The sequence below is a fragment of the Meriones unguiculatus genome, chromosome 17, assembly GCF_030254825.1.
Source record: "Meriones unguiculatus strain TT.TT164.6M chromosome 17, Bangor_MerUng_6.1, whole genome shotgun sequence".
In the NCBI taxonomy this organism is placed as follows: Eukaryota; Metazoa; Chordata; class Mammalia; order Rodentia; family Muridae; genus Meriones; species Meriones unguiculatus.
This window is the reverse complement of record NC_083364.1, coordinates 3,634,237-3,642,947: the sequence shown is the minus strand read 5'-3', so window position 1 is coordinate 3,642,947 and position 8,711 is coordinate 3,634,237.

Here is an 8,711-nt window from a genome sequence, read left to right as displayed (position 1 = left end):
GCTGGACTGCCTCTGCTTAGGAAGCCAGGAAACCACAGGAGCCAGGGACACTGCCTAGATGATTGACTAACTAGTCATCTCTGTCATTTTTTTTTTTTTTGGTACATTTACTTAGCTCATAATTTATCCTTCTCAGGTCTCTGATCACATTGATGGCTAGGCTGGAAGGCTAGGCTTAGTTAATGGTAGCTTAGCAGCTAAAGAGCAGACAGTTAGGTTTACTATCAGCTTATTGGACAGTTCATTAGTTAGTTAGAACTACTAGGTACTATATCTTTTGTGTAAAAAAAAAAAAAAACCAAAAACAGGTTTGCCCTGCTCACAGGCTTTACATCAGTTACCAATGTCTTATAATAATAGTTAAATAAAAATATAAAGTTTATGTAGGGTCTGAGAATATAGGAGTTCAGGTTATGAAAATCTAAAAATGTTGGTCTACATACTGATCAAAGTGTCAATTTAATGGATGTCAGGTTAACACTTAAGTAAAAAAAAAAAAAAAGTACAAGCAGTTTCGCACGCAGGCAATTTTACTTAGCCAAAATATAGGAGGGCTTACTCAAGGTTACACAGAGCCTGCTGTCTGGTTACTGGTACGGAGTTTCTCAGGGTCAGAGCAGTCTGCTGTAGGACCACAAAGGTCAATCTGTGAGAGACTAGACTTTGGAAAATAGCCAAGAGGCTGAGTTCCGCTGCTCAGATGCCGTTAACTCCAAAAAGGCTGCCACATGGACACACTTAAGTTGTTTATAAAAGATATAAAACAAACAGGTGACTGGTACCCATTCTGTTGGATATAGTTTTTACCTGTTACTCTCAAAATGTTGTTGTATTAGATTTGCGGATATATTACTTTTCTGAGTTTTTTAATATATATATGTATATATATATTTCCTTTTGTGTACCAAAAATTCATATGAGTTTATAAAAATCATGAGACCTGGATCTGGCATAGCTCAAATGGATCCCAGATGAGTTTTCCCCTGGTGTTGGGATTTGTTACATTTCCCATTTAACAGACAAATCTTAACTTCTGTCTCTAGTCTGAATTTGTCTCAGCAGATTTTCACCTGGTTGACTCTGGGCTGCAAGCTGAAATGTGGACTTGTTGAAAGCTGACATGACTGCTCCCTGTCTCTTCAATTGGATCAACTAACCAGACTGTTATAGACTGCCTCATTGACCAGCCTTTGATTGGCTCCTAGTAATCTTTACTAAATTAGAAAAAAACTTATAATTGGACAAAAGGCCATGATTTTGGCATCAACGTAAAAAATTCTAGCATCGTGGGTGGGAGCTCTAAAGATCTGGGAAAAAATCCTTAAGTTCACTTAAAAGCAACTCCCCTGGGCACTCAAGGAATGGGACCCTTTATCTGATTTGCTTGTTTCTTTAACGTTTAAACCCAGATAATTACAGACTAAGGTTTTGACCAGCATTTCAGCCTCTTTCAAACTGAGATATCAACGATCCAATCATCAGAATGAAGAAATTCTAGAAGATGGATCTTTGGCCCATTGTCCCATTCTACAGGCTGAAATGTTGAGTCAAAAGAAAAAAAATTTTCGTAAGATAAAATTTTCACTCTGCAGCTGCTTCAGTATTGAAGCAGTTACAAGGAGAAGGGGGAAATGAAAGGGTTAGACTAACTTTGTAACCTGTATGTCTTCTAAAGCCTATAGTTTTGAGTTTTAGGTTCTGGTTAAGCCTCTTAGTACCTTTCCAGAGAATGGAAAAATGTGACCCTATCTGTGAGGACAGAAAAAAAAAGGGCAAGCAAGCAATGACCTTCACTCAGCAAAAAGAAGGACCAGACCCTTGTCTTTGACTTAGCAACGAACCCAGACTTCTTCTGAGTAGCTTTTGACCTCCAGCCAAAAGTCCACAGCCCCTAATCTTCAAAGATGAGCTAACCACCCCCGCCTTAAATTGCAGCTGTATCCACACTTGGCAGGACTGGCCAAGCTTGAGCACCTAAGACTAACCAATTATCTTATTTTATAGCTTCCTCATCCAATCCTAAATTGCCAAAACTGCAACTTCACATTTCCTGCAATTTTTCTTTTAAAAACCTAAAGGCCTTTGTCTCCCGGTGCCACTCTTTGCTGACCAGCAGGGGTGACCCCATTGTGCAATGGTTAATAAACCTCTTGCTTTTGCAACGAGTCTTGGTCTGGGGGAGTTTCTGGGAAGGGCATGATCTTAAACTCCTGAGCTGTGAGCCCAGAATGAATAAATACTGTGTTCCACTCATTTTGCTCACATTATGATGCTTATATATTTTATATTTTCCAGAGATTTTTAATGAAAAAAATATAACTAACATTTTACCAGAAAACTTGGCACATAGTATTAATATGCACATTTCTAATCTTTCTTGTTCCTTTGCACAAATTGAAGTGATATCAAGATCAGCCTATTATTCTGGCTCCCAGCTTGGTCTGTGACAAACACTCAAGGCTCAGGCTCTTGCTGTTGTATAATACAATGTATTTAAGATCCTAGGAAAAAGCTTATGGAATGAAGCACTTACTGTGAAAGAAGTAAGACAGAGTGCAGACACAAGAATGAACACAGAAATGTGGACGTGTTTTCAGTAGGCACATCCTACTGACAAATAGAGACAGGGCTCAGGATATTCTAGCTTGGAATATGTAGCTGGAAATAAAAAGAAACCTTACCACAAAAAGTGGAAAGTGAAGAAAAACACCTCATGATTGTCTTCTGAATTGCAAATGCATGCAAAACTGCAGCTGTTCTCACACTGACATGCAAAAATCACTCATACATACAATCATGCATTCACATTTATGCATATCACATACACATAAAAAATTAACTAATTTAAATATATTTTAATGGAAAACTTTTTAAATCTCCTTCCCATTTCCCTTCAGCATCAACCATTCCTCTCTTCTATATATCCCCTCTATTCTCAAGTTGATAATATAAGGAATAAAGAGGTAGATTAAATCCCGATATATTAAACATATAAACATTAAATTTAAATAAAAATTCTAAGAAAGATCTATATATAAATGACATATGCAAAATTTATGAATCGCTTGGATGTTTTTTGCTTCGAATATACAAGTGAGTTAGAGAAGCCCATATGACAGGCATCGTAAGAATAAAATTAATAGAGAAAGTAAATGTCCCTTTTCTAATTATTAATTAGTTGCTCAGGTGATTGATTTAAACAGAGAGGATTATTATGCATGAGAAGCACAACTTCTTTAGTGGAAATATTGTGCAAACTGCACATCCCTAAAGGAAATGTGTTGTTAGGCCCACTGGGAGCCCAATTACCAAAGAGACACATGAAGGAAACTCAGAGATGGATTTCTGAAAATGCAAGAGCTTTATTTAGGCCAACATGCTGCAATGGGGCTGCTTTGCAAGTCAGCAGGGAACAGCTCTGAGAGACAGAAGCCTTGGGTTTTTAAAGGAAAAAGCCCGGGGAAACTCAGGGAGTTGAAGGCTTGGTAGTTTAGGATTGGGTGAAGGGGTTCTACGTTGGTTGACTTTTAAAACAATTTGGTTCATTCCAGGTGCCCAAGTCCAGTCAGTCCTGCCCCAGAAATCTGAAGGATATTTGATCTTCAAGTTATACCTGTAATGTTCTGGGTGGGAGAGCTGTGACCCTCTGGACCAGTTGCTAGGCAACACTATCTCGCAACTGCAGATCTGGTCATTCTTCTAAACAGGGTAGAGACCTCTAGAGCAGTTGCTGCGCAATGCTGTTCACAATTACCGGCCTGGTCACTCCTTTACAACAGGATGGGTGTCTTGTCTCAGTTTACCTGCTTCTTCTTTTGTCTGTGTCTGTCAGCTCTCTAGAAAAGTACTAAGAGAACTTAGTTTAACATGGGGTATAAAATTCACAAAGAAACCTGTAAAATTAACTTGTTCCTTTCAGTATATACTTGTTGGTATATGAAGATCCAGACTAAGAGCACAGGGCAAAGTGCTCAATGCATTGTAACAGTTGGCTTTGTGATCTAGACTTTATTTCTTAGTCGGTGTTTTATTGACTATGCTAATTCTTTTTTTTTTTTTTAAAGAGCATTTGGGGACTGGTTTACACTTTTAAAAGTTTAGTCTGTTATTGGAATGGCAGGAAGGATGGCAATATATAGTCAGGTATGTTTCTGGAGAAGTAGCTAAGTGTTCTATATCCAGATACTTAGGCAGTAGGAAGAGAGAGATACTGGGGTTCCTTGGACTTTGTAAATTCCAAAGCCCAACCTCAGGGACACCCTTTCTACAAGGTCAAACCTACTCCAAAAAGACCACACTTTCTAATCTTTTAAATAGTGCCCTTCCCTAGTTACCAAGCAGACAAATCTATGAGCCTCTGGGGGCTACTCTTACTCATACCACATACCACTTTTTTACTCCATAGGTGTTTAGCCATACCTTAATACAATTGCAGATTTTCCAGCTTCGAAGGTACACATCATCTATCACATGACTGACACTGTTTAAATGTCCAAAGTTCCAGATTCTGGCTATTACGAATAAAGCTGCTATGAACATGGTTAAAAAAATGTCCTTGTTGTGGACTTGAGCATATTTCGTATGTATGCATAGGAGTGGTATAGCTGGATACTGAGGTAGCACTATTCCTAATTTTCTGAGAAAGTGCCATCTGTACCCTCATCCAAATTATTATCTCTGGAATCTGGCTAGTAACATCACCTCCCTATGTTGATACTGATATACACTTTGAACATGGGCAGATCATCATTATATGTAACAAAGGCTCAGTCATTGCATTCCACCTTGTCCTGGGATACTTGGACTCTTTGGCTCTGGGGAGCTTCACTGTGGCTTTGTTGGCCAGGAATCTGCCTGATAGATTCAATGAAGCCAAATTCCTGACTTTCAGCATGTTGGTGTTCTGTAGTGTCTGGATCACTTTCCTCCCTGTCTACCACAGCACTAAGGGGAAGGTCTTGGTGGCGGTGAAAGTCTTCTCCATCTTGACCTCCAGTGCAGGGCTGCTAGAGTACATCTTTGTGCCAAAGTGTTATGTTATTTTGATAAGACCAGATTCTAATTCTCTTAAAAAGTGCAGAAATAAATCACTGTATTGAACCCTTCATAGTTTAAAGTTTTAGATTATACTTAAAATATCTCTGTTCCCTTCCCTAGGAATGACCACTTTTATAATTCCCAGATTTTTTCAGTTACCTGTAGTACTTTGTGTAGGCTTGAAACCTTTTGATCTTTCCCCCATCTAGTTTAACAAATTCATTGTTGTCATCTTTGTTCTGCTCACAATTTGGGAGTCATTTGAGTAATACCTTTTGGTATGCTTTCTGCTGTTCCTAGAAGACATATTATCATAGTATGCTTCCTCATCCTTTGACTCTCAAGATAGTTTTTCAAATTTTTTTTCAAAATTCTATGAGACTTTGGTTCAGGAGGGCTTTTTAGATGAACCCCTTGCTTGAACTGGAGGAATCACGAACAAATGGGCACCTGTTATTTCTCCTCCTTCTTCTGGTAGCATGCAGAGTACTTTCTAGCACCTTTCATCCTAGTCAGTAGACTTGACTCTATAAGTTGGGCCTTAAGTCAACTCTTACATATTTGGTGACATAAACAAGTGTTGACCAATGAAATATTACTTTATCACCATTGCATAAGGAGCAATCCTACCACTGAAGCCTCTGGGATCTATGTGAAAATGGCAGTAGAAAGACTGTAAAAGATAAAGTTAATGGGTAGATTTTAAAAAACATCATAATGCAGAATCAAATGGACTTATGATCATATGAATTTAAAAGCAGTTTGGAAGCATTCATAAGATCTGCAGAAATACAAGCCATACCCATTCCATTGCTAACAATTTGGCAAGGACTCAAAAATCTCATCTCTAAACAAGAAATATTTTGCAATTTACCTATTGTAAAGAAAATCATTTTTATTACCTAATTTTATTAGTTGTTTCAACCACACTCCAGGGAATGGTCATTTTTTATGTTTTAGTTGGCCAAAACAACACAAAACACATGTATTTTTGGTTTTGTGTGTTATATATAGGGCCATATATGGTTTTTATTTTCTTTGGGCACTTATTTTGTTTTACTCTTTTTGTTTGTTATAATTTCCATTTTTTTTTTGCTTTGTTTTCTTTAAGAGAGAGAGAAAAGCTCTGTAGACATCTATTAGGCCCATTTGATTTAGGGCCTCTGAAAGTGCTCTTATTTCCCTGCTTAGCTTTATGTCTGGATGATCTGTCCCTTGGTGTGAGTGGAGTGTATTAAGGTGTAGGGATCCATGTGTGATTTTAGCTTTAATAATTTTTTAATTTACAAATGTAAGTATTCTTGTATTTGGGGCATAGATGTTCAGAATTGTGATGTTTTCCTGGTGAATTTTTCCTTTGATGAGCATGAAGTGCCCCTCCTCATCTTTTTTGAATAATTTTGGTTGAAAGTCTATTTTATTAGATATTAGGATAGCTACCCCAGCTTGTTTTCTGGGTCCATTTGCTTGAAAAACATTTTCCAGCACTTTACTCTCAGGTAGTGTTTATCTTTGCTGCAGAGGTGTGTTTCTTGGATACAGCAGAATGTTGTATCCTGTTTCTTCAACCATTCTGTTAGTCTGTGTCTTTTTATTGGAGAGCAGAGTCTATTGATGTTGAAAGATAATAATGACCAATGACTGTTTGTTCCATTTATTATGAAGTTGGTGATGTTACTGTGATTCAATGCATGTTTTCTTTTTGTTTTTGTTGAGAGATTATCTATATCCTGTATTTTCTTTGGTGTAGTTGTTATGTTGGATTGGAGTTTTTCTTCTAGTATCTTCTGTAAGGCTTGTTTGCTGTGTAGATATTTCCTTCAAGAAGAAATCTAAAGCACTGCATACAAGTAACTTAATAGCTCACCAGAAAGCCCTTAAAAAAAAAGCAGACAACGCCCAAGAGTAGTAGATAGCTAGAAATAAATAAATAAGAAAAATATAAAACAAATTAAAATAATCCATGAAACCAAGAGACGTTTCTTTGAGAAAATCAAAAAGTTAGACAAGCCCTTAGCAAAACTAACTAAAAGGCAGAGAGAAACTGTCCAAAATCAGCAAAATCCGAAATGAAAAGGCAGACATAACAACAGACCCTAAGGAAGTTCTTACGCCACAAAATTTGAAAATCTAAATGAAATGGACAATTTTCTTGATAGATTCTATTTACCAAAATTAAATCAAAATCAGTTAAATACATGGAATAGTCCTATATTCCCCAAGGAAATAGAAGCTGTCATCAAAAGTCTTTCTTCCAAAAATAGCCCAGGGCCAGATTGTTTCAGCACAGCATTTTGCCAGACCTTCAGAAAAAAGCTAACTTCATTTCCCTTCAAAGTATTACACAAAAAAGAAACAGAAGGAACATTACCAAACTCATTCTATGAAGCCAAAGTCACCATGATACCTAAACCACACAAGGACCCAACAAAAAAAGAGAATTTTAGACTTATCTCTCTAATGAATATTGATGCAAAAATATTCAACAAATTACTTGCAAACTGAATTCAAGAACACATGAAACGTATCATCCAATATGACCAAGTAGGCTTCATCCAGGCATACACAAGTGGTCCAATATATGGAAATCTATCAATGTAATCCACCAAAAAAACTGAAAGAGAAAAAACACATAATTATCTCCTTAGATGCTGAAAAAGCAATTGACAAAATCCAATACCCATTCATGTTTAAAGTCTTGGACTGATCAGGGATACAAGGCACATACCTAAACATTGTAAAGGCAATATACAGCAAGCCCATAGCCATAATCAAACTCAATGGAGAGAAACTTAAATCAATCTCACTGAAATCAGGGACAAGGCAAGGCTGCCCACTCTCTCCATATCTCTTCAACATAGTGCTTGAAGTCCTAGCAAGAGCCATAAAACAACTAAAGGAGATCAAGGGGATACAAATCAGAAAGGAAGAAGTCAAAGTATCACTATTCCTAGATGATATTATAGTATACATGAGTGATCCCAAAATTCCACCAGAGAACTCCTTTAGCTGATAAACACCTTCAGCAAAGTGCTGGATACAAAATTACCTCCAAAAAAATCAGAAGCCATCTTATACACCAAAGACAAAAGAACCAAGGAAGAAATTAGGGAAACAACACCCTTCACAATAGTCACTAATAACATAAAGTACCTTGGTGTGACTCTAACCAAGCAAGTGAAAGACCTGTTTGAAAAAACTTCAAGTCTTTGAAGAAAGAAATTAGAGAAGATATCAAATGATGGAAAGATCTCCCATGCTCATGGATCAGTAGAATTAACATGGTGAAAATGGCTAGCTTGCCAAAAGCAATCTACAGATTCAATGCAATGCCCACCAAAATAGCAACAAAATTATTTACAGGACTTAAAAGACAAACTCCCAACTTCATATGGAAAAACAAAAAACCTAGAATTGCAAAATGATCCTGTACAACAACAGATCGTCTGGAGGTATCACTATCCCTGATCTCAAGCTGTACTACAGAGCAATAGTAACAGAAACTGCATGTTACTGGCATAGAAACAAAATGGTGGAACAAGGGAACTGAGTAGAAGACCCAGAAATAAACCAACACACCTATGGCTACTTGATTTTTAGCAAAGAAGCCAAAACCATTCAATGTAAAAAAGACAGCATCTTCAACAAATGGTGCTAGTCTAACTGGATGTCTA